Source organism: Pelodiscus sinensis, chromosome 1, assembly GCF_049634645.1.
Source record: "Pelodiscus sinensis isolate JC-2024 chromosome 1, ASM4963464v1, whole genome shotgun sequence".
Classification (NCBI taxonomy): domain Eukaryota; kingdom Metazoa; phylum Chordata; order Testudines; family Trionychidae; genus Pelodiscus; species Pelodiscus sinensis.
The window spans coordinates 39,469,705-39,497,271 of record NC_134711.1 but is presented as its reverse complement, the minus strand read 5'-3'; positions in this window follow the sequence as shown (position 1 = coordinate 39,497,271).

The window sequence follows — 27,567 nt, the reverse complement described above, 5'->3', positions numbered from 1 at the left end:
TGGCTCGATGTCAGGATGGCGGTCGGTTTCTAGCGGAGTGCCCCAAGGTTCAGTTCCAGGAACGGTTTTGTTCAATATCTTTATTAATGACCTGGATGAGGGCATGGATTGTACCCTCAGCAAGTTTGCAGATGACACTAAGCTAGGGGGAGAGGTAGATGAGACAACATGATCTTGGTAACTAATTGACCATTCATTATCAGTGGGAAATAGGTAAATGGAGGGATGATAGGAGTTACTATAGAGAACTTTCTGGGTGTCTGGCTGATGAGTCTTGCCCACATGCTCAGGGTTTAGCTGATCGCCATATTTGGGGTCAGGAAGGAATTTTCCTCCAGGGTAGATTGACAGAGGTTTATCGCCTTCCTCTGTAGCATGGGGTACAGATCACAGCTGGAGGATTTTCTGCATCTTGGGGTCTTCAAAGTATTTGAAGGCTTCAATATCTGAGATATAGGTGAGAGGATTATTCTAGGAGTGGTGGGTGAGATTTTGTGGCCTGCACTGTGCAGGGGGTCAGACTAGATGATCATAATGGCCCCTTCTGACCTTAAAGTCTATGAGTCTATGAGATACGCTTGAGGGCAGAGATAGGGTCGAGAGTGACTTAGACAAATTGGATGATTGGGCCACAAGAAATCTGATGAGGTTCAAGAAGGACAAGTGGAGTCCTGCATTTGGGACGGAAGAATCCCAAGCATTGTTACAGGCTGGGAACCAACCAGCTAAGTAGTAGTTCTGCAGAAAAGGACCTGGGGGTTACAATGGATGAGAAGCTGGATATGAATCAGTAGTGTGCCCTTGTAGCCAAGAAGGCTAATGGCATATTAGGTTGCATTTAGTGGATCCAGAGATGTCATTATTTCCCTTTATTCGGCTTTGGTGAGGCCACATCTGCAGTATTGTGTCCAGTTCTGGGCACCCCACTACAAAAAGGATGTGGATGCATTGGAGAGGGTCAAGCGGAGGGCATCCAAAATGATTAGGGGGTTGAAGCATATGACCTATGAGGAGAGGCTGAGGGAGTTGGGTGTGTTTAGTCTGCAGAAGCAAAGAGTGAGGGGGGATTTGACAGCAGTCTTCATCTTCCTGAAGGGAGGTTCCAAAGAGGATGGAGAGAGGCTGTTCTCAGTAGTGACAGATAGCAGAACAAGGAGCAATGGTCTCAAGTTATGGTGGGAGAGGTCCAGGTTGGATATTAGGAAAAACTATTTCACTAGGAAGGTAATGAAGCACTGGAATGGGTTATCTAGGGAGGTAATGGAGTCTCCATCCCTAGAGGTGTTTAAGTCTCAGCTTGACAAAGCCCTGGCTGGGTTGATTTAGTTGGGATTGGTCCTGCCTAGAACAGGGGGCTGGACTTGATGACCTTCTGAGGTCTCTTCCAGCTCTATGGTTCTATGATTCTATAATATGCTACTGTTTAAGAGAGAACTAATTAGGATTTGGTGGTTTGGTCCAAGCTTTTGCTTTGAGGTTTCAGATTTGCGTGATCAGAAAGATGGTGAGACTTGTGAGGTAGGCAACTGAGCAAACTATTAGATTTGAAGGTTTGGAGTGAACTTCAGTGAACTGAAGCTATTGAGTCATACGGAAGTCTGGTCAGGATCAGAAATTGTCGCTACTGGAGGTGACTGATGCCTACATAAAAGAAACTGATGATCTCATTCCACTTCTTATTGGACTTCTGCCCAAAGCATCAAAAACACTGCCACTGCTGACACCTTTATTGGCAGTCTCAACAAAAAGGTGAAGGGCTGAATAGGCATAAAGATTGACTGCCACAAAGAGAACATGGAAGGAAGAATGGAAGGCGTGTTGTCAGGCATGAATAATAGCAAGAGAATTTTATAAAGCAACCTGGCAGGTGCAAGATATTTCTTGCTTAGGAAACAAAATCCTTTCTGCTTCAGATAGCAGTCCAGAGAAATGAATAATATACTTTGTCTGAAGAAGAGGTAGAATTGGATGTATTTTACTCAGTCAAAATTCAGGCTATTTTCAAGCAAAGTAGATGTGCTGTCTCTCCCATTAATTTCATTAATACCAAGATGCTGGTCTTTATTCTGAAACTTTGGCTTGATAATTGGAGGGGAAAAAGTCAAAGAAAAAGAGCATGACAAGTTCAGCCTAAACAAATAAGCAGAATAAATAGAAATAACATTTTATTTCATCTTTAAAATCATGGCAAGAATTGTCCAGCTCCTATGCAACCACACAATATAGGGATAGGAATAAAGGCTCTCCTTTCATCATCTCTTGCACAGCCTATATAAGGGTTGAGTGCAGGAGCTGATTTCAGTTAGGCTGCTCCATCCCTACCAGCAAGCAACTAGCCTGAAATGTAGAATAAAATGGTGAGGCATAGACTCTGTTCCCTTACTAGCTGGTGGTTAATAAAGCTGGTTGGTTGCATGGATGGGAAGGGAAGCATTATGTACCCTTTAAAAGGCCATTGCTCTCCATAGCTCATCCAGAGAGCCTAGGGAAAGTGTGGGCAATAATTTTTGGTGGAGGACCACTCCAAGAATTTGATAAATGGTCAAGGGCTGCACTCTTCCATGATATAAATGGAGGAGGTGTGGGGTCCGGGATGGAGGTTAGGTGCAGAAGAGAGCTTGGGGTAAGGGATTGGGTGAAGGAGCAGGTTGTGGAGACTGGGGTGGAGGAGGAGGTGCAGGGTCCAAAAGGGGATTATGGATGCAGGAGAGGATTCTGAGTTGGAGGAGCAGTGTAGGGGGGGTTCAGGGTCTGTGAGGGGTTGTGACCTGGGCAGGAGTGCAGGAGGGGGTGCAGGGATTTCGATTGTGAGTGGGGATAGGGTATTGGAATGCAAGGTCTGAGAGGAGGTATGGGTGCAAGAGTGGGGGTGCAGAAGGTTGCGGGGAAGAAGAGGTTGAGGTGCCAGAGGCAGATTCTGGCTGGGAGCTGCTTACCTGGTTGGCTCCCAACCAATAGCCCAGCAGGTTACCCAGTTGGATTCCCTGCCTTCCATGGCTGCTCAGAGCAGCTGGCTGCAGGGGTCATGTGTGCTGTTCTGAATGCTGTGAGCCTGGGGAGAGGGGCACTTTGCAAGCTGCCTGTCCTTCAAACAGGCATCTCCCATTGGTCAGTTTCTGGTCAATGGGAGCTACCAGATTATGCTGGGAGTGGGGACAGCATGCCAAGTCTCTCTTCCCTGGCTCACAGTATTTACAGCAGTTTCTCTGAATGCTGTGCAGGGGCAGGGCAGGGCAGGGCAGGAGCATGCCACAGATCAAATACAGCCAGCTGGTCATATTTAGCCCAGTCCTTGACTAGGGCAACTCAGCCCTGTATTAGTGCAAAGCTTAGATCAAAGCCATATGCGAATCTTGCTGTTTGAATTAAAAAAGATTGCAGCAAGGGAGGGGACATTAGGTTGGACATTAGGAAAAACTTCCTGTCAGGGTGGTTAAGCACCGGAATAAATTGCCAAGGGAGGTTGTGGAATTTCCATCGCTGGAGATATTTAAGAGCAGGTTAGACAGACACCTGTCAGGGATGATCTAGACAGTGCTTGGTTCTGCTGTGTGGGCTGGGGACTGGACTCACTGACCTCTCGAGGTCCCTTCAATTTCTATGATTCTATGAAAACCATATTAAGTACCATTCTCATGTGTGCAAGTATTTCAAAATATCCTGTCTTTCAAAAGGTTTGTGATGACAGCAAGACATTTAGGGGATTTTATAATAGTCTATTCCTCTCTCTGTCTAGATTAATAGAGAGATAGATAACAGCTAATTGAGGAACCTAAAAGAATGTCATTTGCCTCTGTGAAAAAATATGCAGTTAGAGATAAGTTAGAAGAACAGATTCTTTTTCATTTTCATTTTTAGGCTTCTAAATCAATCTTTTTTCTATTCAAATATACTCTAATTCAAAATCATATTTATCTGTTTCTTGCAGATAAAGGCTGGCCAGAGTTGTATTTTTATACCGTGATCTTGTTAACTTGCGTTAGTTTTGAAATTCCCTCCAGTAACCACTTACCGTAGTTTTAGATTAAAGGAAGTGAAGACTAAATGATAAATCCTGCGTGGCAGAGGATTATATGGAGTAGATTACATAGTAATTTATCCTGGTCCATTTGGAATGAATGTCCTGATGCTCCTATGTAGAGGGAAGAGGAGCTATTCAAAGCCACTTCCTGGGTAATTCAGCTAACACTCACATTTCACTCAAACAGCTAATTTAATTTTCCATGAGCATCTACTTCTAGCATATCCCCCAGTCACCGACTTTCAAATTGAGCATTTATTTGCTGACAATGAAGCAATGGTAAGTTTTTTGCTAATTAATGAATTTTGATATGACTGTATTTAGCTATATATTAGTGGGTATGTAAGAGAATCCTATTAGAGTTCTCTGCATGGGGATAGGTTTATAATACTAATAAACTGTGGGCACTGTGACATCTATATCTCTGGGACCAATTTGTATACCATCTGGCACTGAAGCGTTTAGCTACTTGTAGTCATAATGGAGCTATTTTGGCCACAACAGTAAATAAGCAGGGAGCAGTCTAATAGCTATGCAGTGAGTTAAATGTTCAGCACAGGTATCCTGACAGAGTTAAGCAGTTCTGAATAAGAGAAGCGTGGCTGGTAACATTTAGATGCAGAAATTGGCAGCCAAGTCAGAAGGATATATATGAATTGATAGCTTCTCCACCATGACTAGAACATCTGTCAGATCTTGTCCTTTATTTTACTCTTCTGTATTCAAGTTTATTAATTTTTAGTTTGTGATTAGAAACCCATACAACACGCCATTGGCTTTCAGCTGTAGAAAAGCCAAGAAGAGACTATTTCATGGGTGCAACATACTGTGTCTACAAGTAACAGCTTGAGAGCAAATTACTGGTATTAGGGTGCAAAAGTAAATATTTTTTTATTTAATTAAAATTAAGTCTGATTTAAAATACATGGAGAGTAGTAGTTACTATTGCCAACTGAACGGCATTAGAGCATCTGTTCATGCTTTCTATAGACCTGTTAGAGAATGAGAGAGATGATTTCCAGCATTGGCATCATTAATTATTTTATTTTCAAAGACATATTGAAAACTGAAGGATTTATAATTTTGGCAAATGTGTTTTCTTCCCTCTTATTATTTTCCCATTTAGTACATAAATCAGTGATATGATTATCAACCTCTGTCTGATTCAGTTACCATTTAGTTTTTCAAATCTGTACAATGGGAAGCACAGGAGATTTTATGCCAATGAGCTATAGAACAATTCAACTCTGCCTCAGGTTGCTTGTTGCCTGTGCCTATTAGCTTTGGCTATTAGCTGTTGAAAGCTACTTGTTGGCTTGTGAAATAAGACAAGCATTCACATCACACAGAGCTTCAACATAACTAGCACTAGTTGTAAATCTTTACTCTTACCAGTTACAGCCAAGAGGTCACATACCCATAGGACTATACCCGTAGGACTGGAAATTGGAAGCTGCGATCCATCCTATACATGATCTGTTGTTAAATATAGGATTTAATACTCCAGGGTATTCCATAAATGCTAAATTCAATTAAAATAAATATTTTAGGCTTTTTTTCCCTTGTATGTTATACCTGTGCCTTGTTTATTTTCATAGGAAATTCCAGGGCCGTGTAAATGAATGATTTACAGAAATATAAACCAAGGATTTGCTGATAACAAAATACTATTTTCTCTTGTAAAAAGTGGGTACAATGAAAATATCCAGCAACCGACATTTATTGTGCTTTGGTATCATCCCTATTATTGCTGTTACAGGCAAACAGAGTTTCCATTGTTGAATTTTATGCAGGAAGGCGATGGAGGAGTCTCCTAGGTGATCGCAAAAGCATTATTATAATTCTGCCAATGAAGGGACACTTGAAATGATTTCTCTTTTTTTTGGGCAGGCACTGATTCAATGCCCATTGAAGCTAATGGAAAGGCTCCCACTGGCGTTAGCTGCATTAGTAATTCAGACTACCATTACTCCTGCAATGAGGAGTAATCATATCACTGATCCTATACATGATCTGTCATTAAAGTTAGGATTTATCCAGGGTATTCCATAAATGCTAAATTCAATTAAAATTTAGCTGCAATGAGGAGTAACTTTAGGGGCTTTAGTTCGAACTACTTAGCCCATGCCGTGTATAGCTGCGGGCAGGGAGTCTGAACTACCAGGCATTTAAAAATGGTGGCGCCTGGGAACATGCAAATAAAGTCCAGGATATTTTAACCCCGGGCTTCATTTGCATGTTTGAATGACTACATTAGCCACCCTAGTTCGAACTAGGGTGGCTGGTGTAGACATACTCCAAGCCCCCAGGCCTTAGGTTCCTCACCCCTGTTTTAATGCTTTAATTGAATTGAAAGAGGTAAGATGGGCGAAGTAATACCAGCTTCTATTGGTGAAAGTGACACAATTTTTTACCTGAAGAAGAGCTCTTTGCAGCTCAAAGGTTTGTCTTTTGCAGTAATAAAAGTTGGTTCAAATATATCTGGATACTGGCACTTCTAAACACCTGATGGAAGATGGAAGTCAGACAGTGAAATGTGCAAATGCTGTGATCTGCACCTTGTGCATACCCCTGATTTTACATAAGAGATTTGGTCTATGGTAGAAATGGAGGAACTATTTTTATGTATGTTGGAACTAGGGATGTGGTTGCTGATTCAATTGAAATGGCTAGTAAATTACTTTGTTCCTATGGTCTAGAGATGAAGCCATGCATAAACGTGTTCATTAGCATCTTGGGGGGGGGGGGGACATCTAAAAGATTTAGAAGCAAATATCTTTTGAATTGATGGGACTTGTGCTCCTAAATATCTTAGGTGTTTTTAAAAATGTCTCTTCTGTTCCTAAATAGCTGCTGAAAATCAGTACTGTAACTGTACAATGTAAATTGTTTTGTTTAGGTTACATTTAGTTATATTGATTGAAAAGAATTCTGCCTCTTTACTAGAAGGTTGGACCCCAGTTCCAACCAGGATCAATTCTGAGTAATTTTGACCAATAAATATTTTCTACAAGCCATGTTTAGTCTTCTGATTATCTGATAGCAAAGTTTGAGTGAGAAAGGAATGTTACATTTTCTATCTGGCCGATTAGTGTCAATGGATCCAAAATATCATATGTGTCAGTTATGGTTTTTAGAGTGTGATTATCTCACTTTTGACTTCCTATTCATGACACAGTCTAACAACAGAAGTTCTTTCCATTTGTTAGTAGCCAGTCCTGGCAGTTTAAGACTAGATTTACCTATCTTTATTGATCTATATTGTAAAGACAATAATAGTAAATCTGTATATCTGAGTGCCTCACAATTTTTTATTAATGTATTTATCTTCTAAACACTCCTGTCAAGTAGGAAAATGCTATTATACTTTACACGTAGGAACCAAGGCAAAGACAGAATAAGACTTACGTCTTCAAAATTACAGTATTCAGATTAACTCTCATTGACCCATTGAGCATCTGTGCCCAAGGTCATATATGAAGCCTATACTAGAGCAATAAATTGAACCTGGGTTCTTAAACTAATGCCTTATTCCCTGAACCATTCTTTTTCACAGCTGGAATATCAATTTAAAGAGTCATCTTAGATGGGAGCACATATGATTAGAATGAATTATGAATCCATATTGCTAAAGACTTGTTTAGTCAAACCCATCTTCCTTCTACATCAATTTGATTTTATTAAACCTATTGTTGTTTTTATAAAGTTCATGAAGACAAAATAGTAAAATATCTCTCATTAATTCAAGGAAAAAGTAGAAAATAATATTAAGAGATTTGATTTTATTCCAGAGATTTTTACTTGTTAATATTAATCCTTTTTTCTCTCCAGTGGGAAAAGTACCATGTCCAAAATCTCTTCTTCCATTAGCTGAACAGTTTTAGATCCAAGTTCAGCAATATCCTTAAGCACGTGCCTAACTTTAAGCACAGGAATAGTCACACTGATCTAATTGGGACTTCTCACCTGCTTGAAGTTATGAATATACTCAAGTCCCTCGAAGAATTGTATTCTTCAGACTGAGATCTTATTGTCCATACTATTTGAGGCCCTGGTCCTATAAACCTTTGCACATATATCTTAGGTACACCTGCAAAGTTTAAAGGTAAATTAACTCTGGCCAGGGCATAAACTCTGCATTATTTTCTAGTATGCTCATTCTATTTCCAATATGCTGCTGAGTGACTTCAATGAAAATCAATGCATAAGCTTTACTTGAACAAGTGTTTAAAACAATATGAAAGCAAGGCCAGAATAATTGTTCATTGAAAGAAATTGGTTCAGTGCCATCTCTCTTCAGGGAGAATGAATAGTTTGATATTGTTCATCCTATTTCAGTTTTCCAAGTCCTCCAAATCTTCTTTTGGCAGATTTGTTTTGTATCTAAAATGTTGAGTTTATATTCTGTGTACCCTGTTCATCTTTCAACCTTGAAGATTCTAACATTAACAACTTCAACCTCTTTTCCCAGCATGGATTATTTGTTCTTTAATGTCTTTTTATGAGTCTGTGATTGAAGTAAGTATTGCTTTCACTGATTGAATTTCCTCTATGAGAAGAATTGGTGATTCAATGCCTGACAGCAGTGTGCAGTCTTCTTTTTTCTCTGGGGAAAGCAGAGAAGGTTTAATTCTTTAAACTCCTCCAGACAAAGATTGTGTAAGCACCTATTGTTAAGTTTCTGTGATACTACAAATCTTTGCCACCCACAGCTGCATAGACACCCTGCTGTACAAACATCTGTGAGTTTGTTTGTGTCACTCAGACTTGGCAGAGCTGACATGTTTAGCAGATGATTCAACGAACCACTTAAGCACATGCTTAACTTTAAACACATTAATAGCTCCCAAGTCAATGGGGATGCTCATTTGCTGAAAGTTAAATATAATGATTCCTGGAATGGGGGATTCAGTGTCCATAATGGGGAGGTCTAACTGAATTGCTAGGTAAGCTGGCAAATGATATACATTTCAGTACAGACAAATGTCAAGCCATATGACTAGGAATATAGAACATAGGTTGTACTTGCAGGATGGGAGACCCAATCCTGGAAAGCAGGGACTCTGAAAAAGAGTCATGATGGATAACTAGCTTATCATGAGCTCCCAGTCTGATGCTGTAGCCAAAACAGTTGCAGTCCTTGGATATATAAACAGGGGACTATTAAGAAGAGGTAAGGAGGTTATATTATCTCTGTTTTTGGCACTGGTGTGAGCACTACTGGAACACTATGTCCAATTCTGGTGTCCACAATTTAAGGAAGATGTCAAATTGGAAAAGGGTCAGAGAGGAGCCATGTGAATGATTAGAGGACTAGCAAACATGCCTTATAGATAAACAAGAATTAATTCAGAGAAAACCTGAATGTCAGACTAGATGATCACAATGGTCTTTTTTGGTTCTAAAGTGTATTGATCTATAAAACACTGTGTTTCAAACAAGTCAATAATTTTGTGATTCTGATTCTAGTCAGTAATATAGCATGCACATCCTCTCTTATAATATCTCAACATTGCTAAAGGTAAAACATTACACTTTAATTTAAAAAAAGGCTGCACTGGAGCTTTCACTATCTTTCAGATGTGCAATTTTAAAATATTACCATCATAATTTCAAATGAAAAAAACCTGGGAAAATCCCATAAATTTTGGGTTCATCCTCTATTTGCAAGTGAACAATATTTTAATTAATAAGCTAACTGATCAGCATATAGGTAACACCTTTTTGTAGCCTTAGTAACACCAGAGATGGTAAAGTCCACTTCTGGATATCAACAAGAGGTGAAAACAACAAAAGCAACATGCTAAAAGAAGTGAAAAGAAAAGGTCACCATACAGTAGATACACCAACTGTATCATGAGAACTCAAAGCGTTGCTCTTATGTTCATTACGTCACACTCACTTTACTCTCATAAACGTACGCAGAGATGAGGATGCTTCTTTATTTATATTTTTCTTTTTCCCCCAGACCTGTGTGTGCGTGTTTCCTTCCAAATGCTCTAGGTGGGTGGCTGTACAGTTTGTCTTGAGGGTCATTGAGCCTCATGATTAGAATTTGCAAGTCCATCTTCAAGAGTGAGACTTTCATCTTGAAGTTAGGTGCTATTTTTCATCACCACTAGATTTGAGACAGCAGCTTTAGCAGAAGTAGCGAGTTGTGGCTGACATTACCATAGATCTTCTAAATCAGAGGCTTTTTTACACATTTGATTAACAAACTGCATATCTACAATGAATAATACAATATTTCAATTTTATGTTATGTATACTTTTCTAGGTGGTTTAATTAATTTCCCAAGATATTAGAATTTACACTCTGGGCTCATACTTTTTTTCCTCTTTCCCTTAACTATATTTTAAATTAATTTAGTGCTTGTGAAAGATGCTGGATTAATAGCTTTTGAGACAGACATTTTCTCATTTACATAACAAGAACAGAATGGAAAGTAGTAGCAATGCAAGCTTCTTTGCACTGCAGTGACTGTGTCAGGGTACATCTAGACTACATCCCTCTTTCGACAGAGAGATGTAAATTAGACACTTCAAAATTGCAAATGAAGCTGGGATTTGAATTTCCTGCTCTTCATTTTCATAATAGCGTCAGGGCGCTCTTTCGAAAAAGCGCTATTTAGAAAGTGAAACCTCAGTCTAGACGTGGTTCTTTTGAAAATAGAAGCCTTTTTGAAAGATCCTGTAAACCTCAGTCTAGACTGCGGTTTCACTTTCAAAATAGTGCTTTTTCGAAAGAGTGCCATGACGTGATTATGCAAATGAAGCGCAGGAAATTCAAATCCCGGCTTCATTTGCAATTTCGAAGTGTCTAATTTACATCCCTCTGTCAAAAGAGGATTGTAGTCTAGACACACCCTCACAGTCCTAACGTGGAGGCCACACACATCTCTAAGGTGACATGGAGGGGATTTTATTCTCAGTGTCTTTTTAAGGGTAGATTTCCAAAGGCACAAATGGCAGTTAGACACCTATCCTTACAGACTTTCTAATAAGACTGCCAAAAAAAGGTCTAGTTAGGGATGAAAATGCTCATGATGTGTGGCCATACTGTTTCTCTCAGAGGGTCATTGAGGTGTGGCTAGTTGCGGTAGTGGTAACGGTAGTCAAAAAGAAGTAAAAGTGTCTTCTACATTCAGAAGAGAGCTTATTTATAAAACAACTGACCTTTAATTTAGAAAGGTATTTTGAAATTGATTTATCCAGTATTTAACTCATTATTATGTTTATGATTATCCCTTATTTTAAGAAGGATAAGGGATCTTTTGGAAAAGGCTTTATTTTCCGAAAGATCCGCGTCTAGACTGGTGCTTTTTTCTGGCAAAGCTCCGAGCCAGAAAAAAGCGGCAGCCATTTTTATGCTAATGAAGCGGGGGGGATTTAAATCCCCGCTTCATTTGCAATTGCTATGTGTCTAATTTGCATCCCTTTTACGAAAAAGGGATGCGGTCTAGACACAGCCATAGAATATTAATTTGTAATATCCATTGTGTACTTTAATGTGTGAATAACCAGTGACTTCTCTCTGCAGCAGTTTCATGATGGACATGATGAGGATGCTTCAGCTATAACTTTTTATTAATTGAAGCAAATACATGAGAGTTCATCGGTTGAGTTGGATTCAAGTTCTATTTTATTTTTTATTGCATTTAGAGCCTTATAATGCTGGGAGAAAGCTTTTGCATATACCATTTGAGAGAGGTAGCAAAGAATGCACTTGATTGTTTCCTTTAACAATGCTTCTAATACAATTAATACATATAAGTAACAAATAATATGTTTTTCTCTGAAGTGATTTTGTTGCTATGTGCATCTGTCACATGAACTCTAACAGTGAGCTGAAATTTATATTACTACAGCTTGAGCATAAGCTTCTAGCAAGGGTATAATTATGATTGTTCTGTATAGGATATCACATGGATAGGCCCTAGGAATACTGTTTTTCTGAATACACTTTACAGTGTTTTGCTCAAGCATGATTTGTTTTTTTGTGGTGTCTGAAATACTTTCAATGCCCATTGTATTTTGGTAGCCTCAGCAAGGTACCCTTAGCATCCTTTCTTTTTGCTCTTTGTGAGTCATACCTAACACAATTTTTGTTCCTGCCACATAGTTTTTAGTGTTACCAACCTCATATAATTGTCCCTTATCTTTCCTAATACATATGTATCAATCCCATGTGCTTCCAAGTGAAGATGAAACCACAGCTTGTGTCATTGAAATATTCTTTCTGTGGTTACAGTCATTCCTAAATATTATTAAGTCCCCATTCAGAGTAAGTATGTCTTCCTTTGTTTGTTGGGCTACGATGTTCGACATACCTCATCAGCTCTTTCAGCCATTGTGCCAAGTAGGATAGCTACTTCGTAATTCTCTTATCTGCTAGAGAATTTTCCACAAAGATTATGAAGTGTTACTCACACCTCCTTCTGAATTCTGCCATATCATAATGGTGGGGCAAGTTCGCAATCATCTACTTAATGTTTCTTCTTAGCTACTGGCTGTGTCTAGACTGGCAAGTTTTTCCGCAAAATCATTTGCTTTTGCGGAAAAACTTGCCAGCTCTCTACACTGGCCGCTTGAATTTCCGCAAAAGCACTGACGATCTCATGTAAGATTGTCAGTGCTTTTGCGGAAATACTATGCTGCTCCCGTTTGGGCAAAAGTCTTTTTCCGAAAAACTTTTGTGCAAAAGGGCCAGTGTAGACAGCAGAGATTTGTTTTCTGCAAAAAAGCCCCAATCACAAAAATGGCGATTGGGGCTTTTTTGCTGAAAAGCGTCCTGCCAATCTAGACATGCTTTTCTGAAAATGCTTTTAATGGAAAACTTTTCCGTTAAAAGCATTTCCGGAAAAGCATGCCAGTGTAGACGTAGCCATTATGTTTTAGGGTTTATACTCTCTCCCTCTCCCCCTACCTATTCTGTGAACTCTGTTCTGTCTCATGTATATTTACTACTTGGATCCTTACTCTTCAGGTTGCTTCCTCACTGGTTGGGAAAGAGGAAAATATTTTGCACCACAAATAACGTATCCTCTCCAGACACCGTGGCATGTTCTCTCACAGGGCTGAGTAGCTGTGGGATGCTGTCTATGCATGTGCTGCAGTCACCAGTGCTCTGTGATTCTGAAACAACCAGAGCTGAGACTATCTAAACAATTGACTCTTTTGCTGAGATTTTCAAGGGTTGGGAAATGGGCTCTCAACTCCCTATGAAATTCAATTGGTGCTTGGCATTAAACTCTTTTCAGCAACTTTGAAATTTCCAACCCTTCTTAGAAAATGAAATGAGAGAATTACAGTTCAATTAAAATCCAAGCCCTTGTTTCAGTTACCTGTGCACCTAGATCCTTTTTGTCATTGATACACAAATTGTGGTGCCCTTCAATGTTCCCTCTAATCTTTTCCATCCATGTGCACCACCAATAGAAATAATAATAAAAAAAATCTGTGAGCACTCTCATTTGGGTGGTATTTGAATCTCTCTTGAGTGGCCACATAGGAGAGAGCGCAGCTTACAGGGAACACTGGTACCCTTACAAATATCTCTTGAAAGGCAAAAAACATGGTATTCCAGTCTTGATTGCATCAGTTTCCCTGATTGTTACATTTGCTACAACTTTTAAGTAAGATATCTGCAGTATCTTTTCTTCCACTGGTAGAGATATTCCCCTGAATCTAATCAGAGCATTTGCCAAAAACAAAATAAATGGAGATAATGATGACCTTACTCTATGCATGTGCCTTGTGGCTTTCAAATAGAATTGAAACTGGAACAGAATTATCTAGTTTCTACAAAGTGCTATTTTCTTGGTCCTGTGGTTCAGACTATGACATGGACCATAAAATTCCCAGAGCTTAATCCCATAATTAGACACACATGTGTAGAACTAACCCAAACAGCCTAGAAATGGTACTATGCCTTTCACTTTTAAGGACCCTGGTTTGGATTCACAGTCTCATTCCATATAGTTGGCAGGAATTATAAGCACCATGGAAGGATTTATGTAGCTTCATTTTGAGAAAGGTGCCTGACATATACTCAACAGCAATCCTATTATTAAATGAAGAAGAGATATTGATTAGGTCTGAAGTGAATCCCATACAGACAGATGATGAAATATGAAGGTGAGGAAGAATGCAAAACTGAGATTGATTACTACCCTGTCAGGTATCTCAGGTCCCCAGTAGGGTGGTGGAGAGAACCTGTGAAAGGATGGTGGGGGGAGGGGAGGAGAAAGATACATTATAAAGCAATGCATGGCAGTATACCTGTGAAATCATGCACATGTATAAACCCTTATTAAATAATTGACTTTATACAAGGATGCATATCTGAAGGCAGGAAGACAATACTTCACCCTGTCAGCAACCTACAAAGGGGAAATGATAATTGTATAGGAAACTGCCCACGTATAACCATATTGAATGAAAAAAAGGAAACCCATGAATATTTATTGGAGTAATTGAACAAGTTTTTAAATGTAGGTATGAGGAATGCAGCCAAAAATGGACATTTGAGCAATAGAACATGATGAGATACCAAGGGATGAATTTTCTGCTATGTAATATTTTCTATCTAAGGAAAATGAACACCAATATTATCACAAAAAATGAAATAGCTGTTATTGTGTTAAAGACTTATCCACTTATACCTTTAGGGCCCCTGGAAAGGCTACAGAAAAATTTATAATGGATTTTTGGCTTTCTTCAGCTCGTAGTTTTAAAATTCAAATAATAAGCCCCATCAGTTAAAACAGGTCAGTTTCAACATTTAATTGCATGATATTATTGGTTTGCATGAACCATGAGAATGCCTAATGTGCCAATGTAACTTACAGCAATGTACCTTAAATCAATTCATAACATTTTAAAAAACAACAACAATCTGTTCAAAGGTAAATTTGGAGAATCTGCTGTCCACGTCAACAGTTAAGAACATAAGAATGGCCATACTGGGTCAGATCAAAGGTCCATCTAGTCCACTATCCTGTCTTCCAACAGTGGCCAATGCCAGATGCCCCAGAGACACACAGACAACAGTAAAGACAAAAAGCTAGATTTTCAAAATGGAGTGAGCGGCCTGGCATAGACTGGCTCAGATCTGAGACAGAATTCCTAAACTGTGCATACCACTGTTCGGAAAACTTACCATTTATTCCTACCCTTCGTTTCCTGTCTTTTAACCAGTTATCAGTCCAAGAGAAGACCTTCCCTATTATCCCATGACAATTAACTTAACAGTGGTAACAGGATGGATAGTCATATACTCACTATTCCTTCATTTTTTCCCCACTATATTCCATCATTCAAGTTCCTTTGCACATTGCATAGTCAGATCATAAAGTCCTCCAGGCAGGTATCTTGTCTTATTAACATGCATGTCTGTAAAGGATTAGCACGCTGCTGTAGATAAAGTGAACAAGCCTGAGTTCTGCTCCCACTTAACCAGATATGTTTATAAGAGATTAGCCTCTAGTGTTGCACTTTCGAAGTAAGGAATTCATTTAAAGTAAGGCTCCTATTGATATCTGGAGTGATGAGTGGGGTTCACTAGCAGATTAGATACACGAGAAAGAAAAGAGCATTTTTTGAAATAGTTATTGATTTGGAAATCACCTATTGTAATTGCACAGTTGAAAGAAAACACAATTCTGGTTCTGGGCAACCTTCTGTCTCTGTGTCTGGACACAATTTCTAACATGGAAAGAATTATTACATTTTACTTCTCCCTTCAAGGGATTTAAAGCCAGATTGGCCCTACTACTTTACATATGCTTCGTGCCACATAATAAAAGCTAGGGAAGTATAAGGCACTAAAAAGATTTTTCTTAGTTTTAGCCTTTAAGAACTAGCTAATCAAGTACCATAGCAATGTTGATTAATCAAGGATTCTTTTAATTGGCTATGACTTTGGTTTTCAGATGTACATTTCAGAGGTTCAGCTATAGTAAGCTCACTGGGGAAAAAGACTATTGAAGTTTAATATGATAGGATTTTATTTAATGCTAAAAAGAGATGTAGAAAAGAGTCTCTGAGATGTGGTTTCATCAGCAGTCAACTCACCTCATGCCTTTTTCTCTTTTCTTTCCTCCAGCTATTCTTAAAGTTCAGACTAGAAAGGCTGCAGCATATCTGTGTGAGATACAGAACACTCTAATTGGTATAAAACAAGATGGTTCAGTGCTTCAGAACAGCAGCAATACAACCAATGGCACTCTACTGCTGACAAATAGAAGCATGTATTTCAGCACTAAGCAAAAGATAACAGCACCCCTGTACTAGAATTGGGGTGTTTGTTCTTAGCAGAAATCCCTGAAAGCAGGTTAATACAATAGCATTTATTCTAGATATGACTCCACAGCTATTAGGCTTTATTAGTGATTTTTATTTTAGGCATGTATTCAGGGGCAGCTAGATTGTTAATTGTCTCCTCTTGCTCCATTATATGACTTTTTGTCTAAAAACCTGGCAAGAAACAGTGAAAATGCATGCATCAAATCATGCTACTTTGAGGGATTGTGTGGTGATATTTTCTTTTTAAAATTTTCTCATTCTCCATTTAAATGAAAACCAAAAGTAAATATAATATAAGGATACCTACCTATCTCATAGACTGGGAAGGGACCTGAAAAGGTCATTGAGTCCAGTCCCCTGCCTTTGCAGCAGGACCAAGTACCAGCCCTGACAGATTTGCCCCAGATCCCCAAATGACCCCCTCTCAAGGATTGAGCTCCTAATCTTGGGATTAGCAGGCTGATGCTCAAACCACTGAGCTATTCCTCCCCCCAATTTAAAGTTAGTATGTGCTACACAAATCTCTATAACTCATGCAAAATTAATTTCTGCTACAATTCCTTCTTTGAAATCCAAAGTACAATTGTTCATTTCGTGCATGTAATAATATAGAAATGTCACCATGTATTTTAATTACTTAATATAAGAAATTCAGTGAAATTCAGTCAATTGTATATCTTTTTTTAGCGCTTATGAGCACATTAATTTTTTACTATAGAATTATAGAAGAAGGGGATAGAAATTAATTCATGGGTCATCTAGTTCAATTGTCTACTTGCAGCAGAATCAGTTACCCTACCTAAAAAAAAAACCACTTATCACCTTGCTAAGTAAGTGCTGTAAATAGACAAGCCTCTAACACCTTTAATGCATAGGCTTCCATTACTCGCTTTAATGGGTCAGTCAGTTAAATTATCTCATTAACCTTGTTAAAAGCTTTATATTAAAGTATAATCCTAATTTTTTTCTTTAATCTTGTCTTCTCTAAATCCTGATTTTATCCATTTTCCTCTTTTAGGCCTTGAACCTGCAAACATATATATACTATTTTAATTTACCACATGAATAATCTCATTGAAATAAATGGTATGACTCATTTCAGAGGGCTAAGTCTCAACTGGGAGTTTAAATTGCAAACTCTTTACGGCAGAGACTTTCTGCAGTTTGTACCCTGCTTTGAAGATTGCCTTCTAGCACTTAGAAAATACTATTAATTTTTCCCATTCATTACGCTTTATTTTGCTGTTCCATATGATGATGAATTGGGGTGCTGTATGCACAATTTAGGAATTCTGTCTCAGATTTGAACCTGTCTATGCCAGGCTGCTCACTCCATTTTGAAAGTCTAACTTTTTGCCTTTTCTGTTGTCTGTCTACCTCCATGTTATACTGAAGACCCAACACATACACATAGATAGAGGGCTGATAACAGATGGTATTTGACTAAAGTATCCAACCATTAGCAATCTATTCACTCTAGACAAAAGGGAGTTCCCTACCCGGGAGAAGTGGTTAGTAGGGATGAGTTGCCTTAGCAACAAAATTACCTGGCAGGGATTTGTGCTCATGTGGGGAAGCTGGCAAGAATATAATTGGAAAGAGAGAGATAAGGAAGTTTAACAGGGCAAAGATGGTCCTCTTTGCTATTTTGTCCAGTCCATGATGCAAGGGCCATGTTATAAAGTGCCAGCCTACATGAGACAGTGACTCCCTGCCTGCCTGCCTTCCTGGATATGGATTGTTCCTAAGGATTCCCAAAAGAAGGGTAAAACAGGAAGTGGCATGTATGTAATGTTTAAAATAATCTGTACTCTCCTGTGCTTTAAACAATTAAGATATGAAGCAAATATGTTAGATTAGTGTCTCTCTGTTCCCAAGGGCATTTTCTCTTATTATCTCTTCATTTTCTAATGTTTCCCAATATTCTGTTAGCTTGTTGTTTCTAGACTGCCACTGCACATTGTACATTTATGTGGGAGGGGACACGGCAGTAGTCCTCCCCGCCCTAAGCCTGTGCCTTAAATTCAACAGAATTTGAGCTGCTTGCAGCTTTGCCTTTGGCAGTGAGTTTGTTATAAAAAGAGAGGTGATTAAGAATAACAGAAGGCTGGGCATTCAAGCAATTGAAGGATCATCATCATCATGAAAACATTGCTGGGTACTCCATTTAAAAGATGGTGGGGAGGCGGGGAGAAGAAGGGTAGGAATGAGTGTTGTGCTGCAGGGGTCTGCACTTGGACCACTGCTGTTAAACTTCTCATAAATGTTCTTGAAAAAGGGGCAAGCAGTGACTAATCCAAAGCTGACTGCAAAGAATTACAAAGGGATCTCACAAAACTAGGTGATAGGGCAACACAAGGGCAGATGGAATTCAGTGTTGATAAGTGCAAAGTAATTCACATGGGAAATTATAATCCTAACTTTAGGCACAAAAATGATGAAGTCTAAAATAGCTATTACCAGTGAAGAAAGAGCTCTTGGAGTTATTGTGGATAGTTCTCTGAAAACATCTGTACAATGTGAAGCGACAGTCTAGAAACAACAAGATAACAGAATATTGGGAAACATTAGGAAATGAATAGATAATCAGACAAAATGCCATATTGCCTCTACATAAAGTCATTGTACGCCCAAATCTTGAATACAGTATGCAGATCTGGTCACCCATTTTAAAAAAGATATTGTATTTGGAAAAGGTACAGAAAGGACAACAGAAATGATTGGGGGTGGGGAGGAAGGAACGGCTTCCATATGAGAAGAGATTAACAAGACTGGAACTTTTCAGCTTGGAAAAGAAATGACTAAAGGGTGGGGGGCAGGGGTGGCCCTTGACTATAGGTCGACTCGGCCATTGCCTAGGGCGCGCCTTCAATGGGGCACCTGGTGCACCCGATCATGACGTCACTCCATTGACGGTCGTGCAGGCGGGGGCACAGATTGCGCGTTCCGCCTGAGGAGCCAGCTGCCGCAGCTCACCTTGTCCTGCTCCTGGTGGAGGGATATGTTTGAGATCTATAAAGTCATGAATGGTGTGGAAAAATAAAATAAGGAAATGTTCATTTCTTCACAAACATAACATAAGAAGCTGACCCAATTAAATGTATAGGCAGCATATTTAAAACAAACAAAATAGGCAAAAGGGGATGGATCATGATTGCCTCTTCTGTTTATTCCTTCTGAAGCACCTGGCTTTGGCCACTGTTGGAAGACAGGATGCAGGGCTAAACCTTTGTTTAATCCAGTATGGCCATTCTGTTGTTCTTATATACAGCTGAAATCTGCCACCTGCTGTAACTCACTAGACCCCACTCCTCTTGCCAAGCTGAGATAGAGCCCAGGAGTCCTGACGCAGTCTCTCTCTACGGAGTTAGTAGTAACATAAGAATATATATTAAAATGTTAAGGTTAACCAGTGTCCCTTAAGTGACTTTCCATAAGATGTCAGAATATGCTAGTGTTACAGCTGAGTGGGCTTAATATTCATTTAATTTATATAGGAATTTGATACAGTGCTCCTGTCAGCTAACTGCTAAGATGTCTGCCCATAAAGTAGAGTTTTCCAGTGCCTTAGTAGCCCCTGCATAGATATAATGTGTGTGGGGAAGGAGAAGGTAAATGGGGTTGGTTCGCCCTCCCATTTGGTGCTTGGCTTGTACTGAGTACGCTCAATAACACTGCTGATACCTCTATCTTCAGTCCCTTCCCCTCATGCGCCCTCCCCCCCCTCCCAAACAAAATATGCACAGGTCAGCCCCTCATTACCAAAATGTGAAATGGTGCCCGTCTATGCCCTAACTGCTACACAACTGCTATGTGGCTCACATAGTTAAACCGTAATTTACATTTTGTGTGTGGAGTTCTGGAAGAAAGTGTGTTTACGTAGGGGTGGGAGTCTGAAGGGACACCACTGAACACAGCTGGGCAGTGGGTTCTACCTCTGCAGAGGTGCTCAGTAGACGGCCTTCTCTCTGCACAGTGTGACTGAGAAGACTTTGAGATGGAGCAACAGATGGATTCCATTCAGGATTTGTAAACTTAAAACACCAAGAGGTGTTCAAAGAGCTATTTTGGTTTGACTGTAGTTAACAAATTGGAGATGTGTTTACAGTAAGGCATGGCCGTTATTATGAGATATTTTACAGATGTACTGTTTTTAAATAGCAAGGTAACTACAGCTATGGGCTCATTCTGGAAACTACTGTATCCTCAAATTCCATTGCCTTCACCATAATTTGAGAGCATTCAGCATGTTGCTGGATTAGTCCATTTATTCAAAGCATTACTGACCCTGAAAATAAAATACTGTGCACAATTTTGAGGGAATTTAATGTACAACACAAGCCATAACAGTAATTTTTTGAAAGGGTAAGGAATATTTGTTTCAAAGAGTGATAATATTTTATGTTTATCTACTTTGAATCTGACCCCATTAAGGGTGATGTTTGAGGGTGGATCAACGCTAAATGGTAACTGAATTCACAAAACATTCTGCAAGCTTCTTGGAAAGGCAATTCCCTATGCTCTTGTACAATGTTCATAGTTTTAAATACAGTCAGACCTGCTTACCTAATCCCACTCCCAGAAAGTGGTTGATGATAAATGTCAATTCCTTAAGTAACTTTAGTATTTTGTAATTTGCTTTTGTAAAACTCTTGTAATAAATGATTGAAGATACCGTCTTTGCTTCAGCTCTCTCAGCGTACATCTAGTCTGCAGGCTTCTTTCGAAAGAAGCTTTTTCATAAGAGATCTTCTGAAAAACCTTCTTCTGAAAGAGAGAGTCCATACTTCCAAAGTGCTTCAAAAAAGTGATCTGATTTTTTTGACAGATAGCACCAATCAGTGTGGATGCTATCTGGTATTTAAGCTGTGATTACTATGGATGGAGTGGCCACCAAGGCACCTATACTTTTCCTAGAGGAATTTCAAAAAAATTCCCTCTTCTGCATCCACACACACCTAGTTCTGAAAGAGCTCTTTTGGAAAAGCCATTCTTCCTTGGAGAATGAGGTTTACCAGTGTAGGAAAAAACCCTGCATTCTTTCAATTTTCTTTCAAAAGAATGCAATAGCAGCGTGGACATAAGTCAAGCAAGTGAAGTTTTTTCAAAAAACAACTGTTTTTCCGAAAAAAACCCTGTTGTTTAAAAGTACCCCCAGGAATCACCACACTATGTCACACTGACACAAATATCTATGAATGGACCCTCACCTCACTGCCTTCTTTCACCTAAACAAACTGATATCTTTTTGTTGGAATGGGTTCAAAGAATCAATTTAAGTCACTAGTTCTCCGGCACTATTTTCTGCCATTTCCATTTTGACAGGAGCACTGAGTTCCACAAAACATTCTGAGGTCTAGGATATGAGAGGGAGATAGAGATACAGATTAGTATTAGTACACTTTATGAGAATGGGGGACATGAACAATCACATCCCTGCTCCGCCTGATTGATAAGAGGGACTAGAATCTGGTTATTGGCTATTTTTGGGTAGCTCTCTTTTGCTCTCATGTTTTTTCCATTTTTTCCTTAAGGTCTCACGTGAGCATTTTAACAAATTTGAAAACTTTTCAATTATTTAAAGAAAAAAAAGGGTTTCCTACCTTCAACCTGCTGCACTTGAAGTTGAAATGTCTGCTCATATTAATAAGTGGGTTGCCCCAGTTTGCCCAGCTAAATATCAAAGGAACCTCTCATTTTAAACAGAGAAGGTCTTTGCGGTATGAAGTGTCCATTATCTGGTGTCTTGTTCTCATTTAAGTATCTTTAAGCAGAAGGCATATATCTTTAGAGAAGGCATCTTTAGATACCATGCCGAAGGTATCTTTAGAGAAGGCATGTACTATAGCAGCTACTGATTCCTTCTCTGCAGGTTCCTATCTTATATTTATTTTCATATGACTTTCATATCTTTATTTCTTTTATAGCCACATATATCAGTTTCCAACTATATTTGCACAGCTTCCACTTGTTAGAATGATATTTCATTTCTGTTTCGGTTAAAAAAAATATCAGAATCTGCTAAAAGTTTATAATTAAAGTAGTGTCCTATCTTGTAATTTTCCAAGGAAAATAGGATACTTGTAGATGTGATCACACAGTGTTTGGGTATATTAGATGTTTAAGGTTAAGAAGAAAAAAGATTGAATTAATGCTTTTCATTTTCATTTGGAGGAAGAGAAGGCTTTTAGTTTTATATGGAAACATTGAAATGCTAATTATATTTTAGGAGATAAATGGGTTGCAGTATTCCTTAACATTGTTGGAAATAAGACATGTATCATTGGGGGAGCCCAAACAATTCCAAAGGAAGGACGCAGAAAGACACTTTGTTTCCACATTTTTCTCTCATGCTTGTGATTATTGATGACAGATTTAAGTTTCACTAACTGAATTATCAAGAAGACTAGAGAATCATATATTTGCATTAAAAAAGATGCACTGCTGCTCATTACTTATTGTGAAGATTTTCTGTCTGAGGTGCTGAGAGAGAGACTAATGTGTGGGTTGAGAACTGAAGTCAGAGAAGTAATTGCTTTCACAAAAGCAGCTAACGTTATAGGAATACACTGAAATTTACAATGCATTGGAAGTATAAAAAAAATGGCTTAGAACTAAAAGGAAACTGATACCTCTGTATAGTAATGGCTCACATAGAAAGAAATTTTCATCATACGGACCCAAGGGAAAGAGACCCTCGGAGAATTACACAGGGATTTCAACAACTTTCACCCCACCATCAACTTCAGACTGGATCAGTCCACAGGAGAAATCCACTTTCTTGATACTATGGTACTATTACATGATGGACACATTTCCACCTTATACCAGAAACTTACTGACCGTTATACTTACCTTCACGCCTCTAGCTTGTAAATCTATTGTTTACAGCCGAACCCTAAGATACAACCAGATTTGCTCCAACTCCACAAACAGAGACAGACACCCACAGGATCTATATAGACCATTCTTAAAACGGAAATACTCACCCAGAGAAGTGAAAAAAAACAGATCGACAGAGCCAAAAAAGTATCCAGACACGAACGACTTCAATACAGGCCAAAAAGAGAAGATAGCAGAACACCACTTGTCATCACTTACAGCCCACAACTTAAAGCCCTCCAACACATTATTAACAATCTACAGCCTATCCTGGAAAATGACCCCTCCCTCTCACAGGCCTTGGGGGACAGGACAATCCTTGCCTGGAGACAATCCCCTAACCTCAAACAAAGTCTTTGCAGTAACCACACAGCACATCTCCAGCATAATCATCCAAGAACCCAGCCCTGGTATCAACTCTGTCCACATATCTATACAAGTAATTTAATCACTGGACACAACCACATCAGCCACCACATCAGAGGCTCATTTAACTGCACATCCACTAAGGTAATCTATGCTATCAATTGCTAGCAATGCCTCTCTGCCATGTATATTGGCCAAACTGGACGGTCTCGACAGGAAAGAATTAATGGACACAAATCAGATATCTGAAATGACAACACACAGAAACCTGTTGGAGAACATTTTAACTTGCCTGGCACTCATTAATGGATCTCAAAGTAACTGTGTTGTTTCAGGCCAATTCCACAAGCCAAATACATAGGGAAGCCTTGGAATTTAACTTCATTTACAGGTTTGAGACCCATCACAAAGGAATGAACAAAGACATTACCTGGCTAGCGCACTATCTTCCAAATCCCAGTGACTTAAAAAAACCAACCAATGGGTACTTAAGAACAATTTGCACCTTCTCTATCAGCTCCTCATTGAAGGAGGAGTAACGGTAGTTCAAATTAAAGCTCCTAATTCAAACTATCTAGCCCGTGCCACGTGTAGCCGCGGACAGGGAGTTCTAACTACCGGGCATTTAAAAATGGCGGCGCCCGGGAACATGCAAATAAAGCCCGGGATATTTTAATCCCGGGCTTCATTTGCCAGTTTGAATAACTACATTAGCCACCCTAGCTCGAACTAGGGTGGCAGTGTAGACATACCCTCACTGACTATTTGAACTGAGTTTCTCTAAGGTGTAGTGCCATGCAAAGCACATTGCAACAGTGTAAGATAGAGCTTGCAAATATATGGATCATTGCAGAAAGCTATGTATCAGAAAGAAAAGCTTGTTGTTTCCAGTTTGTCCTGCAAATTGATAGTAAGATTGAAACAACGAATTCAATGTGGAGAGCCATAATGGAACCTTCGCTGGGTCAAGTCAATAGAAGCAGAACTAAGTTGCTTCCCCTGAATGTTGCTCTATGCATACATTAGCTGTGCTCACACACACAAATTTATTTTCTCTTTTTCAAAAATGAGTCTAGACACTTCCTAGCTTTCTTGTCTAATTTAATGAGCATCTCAGATATATATATATTTTTTTACTTAATCCATCTTCATCTCTTTCTGCTGATTGGTACAAGGCACTAAAATCTACAGGAGATTTCTGTCACCTGAGGAAATAAAATAGATACACCTTGAGTCCATGTGGAACATTCAATTTGTGCTTCTCTGAGCAAGATTCCTATTTCACTAGTTTCTTAGAATTCCTGTGACAAAAGAGTAAGTTTCAAGTCAAAATATCTAACAAGGGTCTCTTCAAAGCAGAAAAATAATGTGCTCAAAACTTATTTCTTTTTAAGGCGCTCAGGACCAGTCAATCCACTGCCATGACATGGCCTCTGTAAGGAGCAGGTATTTAAGACATCTGGGGGCTCGTCTACATTGGCCCCTTTTCTGGAAGGGGCATGTTAATTTCAGAGATCGTAATAGGGAAATCTGCGGGGGATTTAAATATCCCCTGCGGCATTTAAATAAAAATGTCCGCCGCTTTTTTCCGGCTTTTAGAAAAGCCGGAAAAGAGCATTTACACTGGCCCCGATCCTCCGGAAAAAGCACCCTTTGAAGTAGGAATAAGATCCTCCGGAAAAGGGCGCTTTTTCCGGAGGATCGGGGCCAGTGTAAACGCTCTTTTCCGGCTTTTCTAAAAGCCGGAAAAAAGCGGCGGACATTTTTATTTAAATGCCGCGGGGGATATTTAAATCCCCCGTGGATTTCCCTATTACGATCTCTGAAATTAACATGCCCCTTCCGGAAAAGGGGCCAGTGTAGACGTAGCCCTGGTGAATGGTGATCAGGGAGCTATCTTCAGAACAGGATAAAAACCCCATCTGTGAGCTGACTCTGTTTGAGGCGAGCGCTGAAGTAGGACTGGAACCTGGGCACTGAGGGGCTGGTGAAACTAGCTTAAACATTTGCAGAGCTCAGGAAGAAGGGTTGTGGGAGGAAAGTAGCCCCAGGAAGAAATGCTGCAAAATCTTAGTCAGCAGGGGGCGTATGAGCCTATTTTTATAAAGACCTAATACATTGTACCTCAGGAAAGGAAATATTACTTTAAGTACTTACAGCTGTAAACAAGTTATGTGGAAGAAGCAAGATGGAGTTGAGTGTTGTGTCTCTGCCATAAGAAGGTATACTTCTATGATGGTACCCTGCCACAGTTATTCACAAGGCCTGGCAATAATCAGAGGAGAACATCACTTGTTTTCTTTCCTAAGTTTCTCCATTAATTGGCTGCAATTCATTTTTTCCTTTCTTTCAGAGAAGAGAGTCTTCAGCAGAAAATAGTTCATATTTGTATACCTCAAGAATTTGCCAGAACAGCAACATACTTATGTAGCTAGGACTTGCATATTGTATACAAATGCTAATGATGATTTTTGGTGCCTTTAAATTATGATTTTTGTGTCAAGAGCAAGAGACACACATATTGGTAGCTTTGGTTTTCATAATTTGTATAGTATGGTATAAAAGGGCCCTTTATCTGTTAAATCACAAAGGGTGCTACACCAGCTGGTTCTACTCCTCTTATATCACCACATTTAAATTTGTGTTCACCAAGTTTATCATCTGGCCCTCTGGCTGGGTCCTTAAGTCTCTTCCAGATAATGGGCATTGAAAGATACTGGCTCTTGTGGGGGTTAAATACCCTTACATCTCCTGGAGACAGGACCTTCTTTTCCAAACTCTTTGATTAGCATGGGTAGGGGAACTCCAGAACATCCATTCCATTGGAATCCAGCTCAAGGTCCTTGTTTGGTTCCCTTCTCCGTGCCTGAACTTTCTCTCTTCCTTCTCATTCTTCCCTCTTGGAATGTTTGGCTTCTCTGGCAGCTGCCTTTCTCCTTAGGAGCTCATCATCTAGCAGATGTCCTTAACCTTTTATAACGCCCAGGCCCTTCCTGTCTCAGTGAGTTAATTATTCTCAGGTGACCATGTGTTGCCTCATTTCTCCTTGTGGAGCTTGTAATAAGCAAGCTTAGCCCTGACCCCTTGAAGAGGACCAGTTACCCACCTTCTGATATGTCGGTAAAAGAAATTTGATTTGGGAGTGTGAAATAGCAAGTACTCATTATAACTTTCTCTGTGTCTGAAAACTGTCCACTGAGGTGTTATTGCTACTGCAATTGCAGCATTGTTCAGAGTTCTACAAATTTTGAAATTTGGGAATTGCTTGGGGTTTCATGACATGATGCATACAAATTATCTCTTATATATTTAGATGAAGCAAACACAAACTGTAAAGCAAAAAACCAGAAGTTAAGTATCCAGTGTCTTATCTAGCCATCAAATTATAATGGGTTCCATTTTTATTACTTGTAGTGATCTAATAAAGTGCCAGAAGGTGGTAAACGTTTAGTAAAAGAATTTCAATGGGATGATTGTGACTCTTGTTTTGGTGTTGTCTTGTTCTTTAAGTCTAGAAATAATTATTACATATGACTGTTATATGCAAGATGGCTGCAATGTAATTCCACCATCAACGAGACAAAATTGGGTTGCTAAAATAAGGTTTAACTTATTTTTATCAGTTAAATGATATTAATGCTAAGATACATTTTTTCTATTTTAAATAGGCCTTCTATTGCAAATAGTGTCTTAATTATTCCTACATTTATTATGTAATAACATTGATGCTATGATTGATATTCCAATAGCATTTTTAACATACTGCTGCAAATTTCTCCAAGCACTGGAACAAATAAATCTTGAAAGCACTTTAAAAACAATGTGCTCTGCTGTTAAATCACCATCATAGGGTGTTGTGTTATTAAGAGATTGTCTAACTTGCTGTATCTCTTCCATTAGAACTGGGGCTGTAAGCACTATGGCTGCTAGAAAAGAGAGATGTGGGCGGATGAGTGGGGAGCTGTGTGTGGGGGAGTTACTTAGCTAATTGT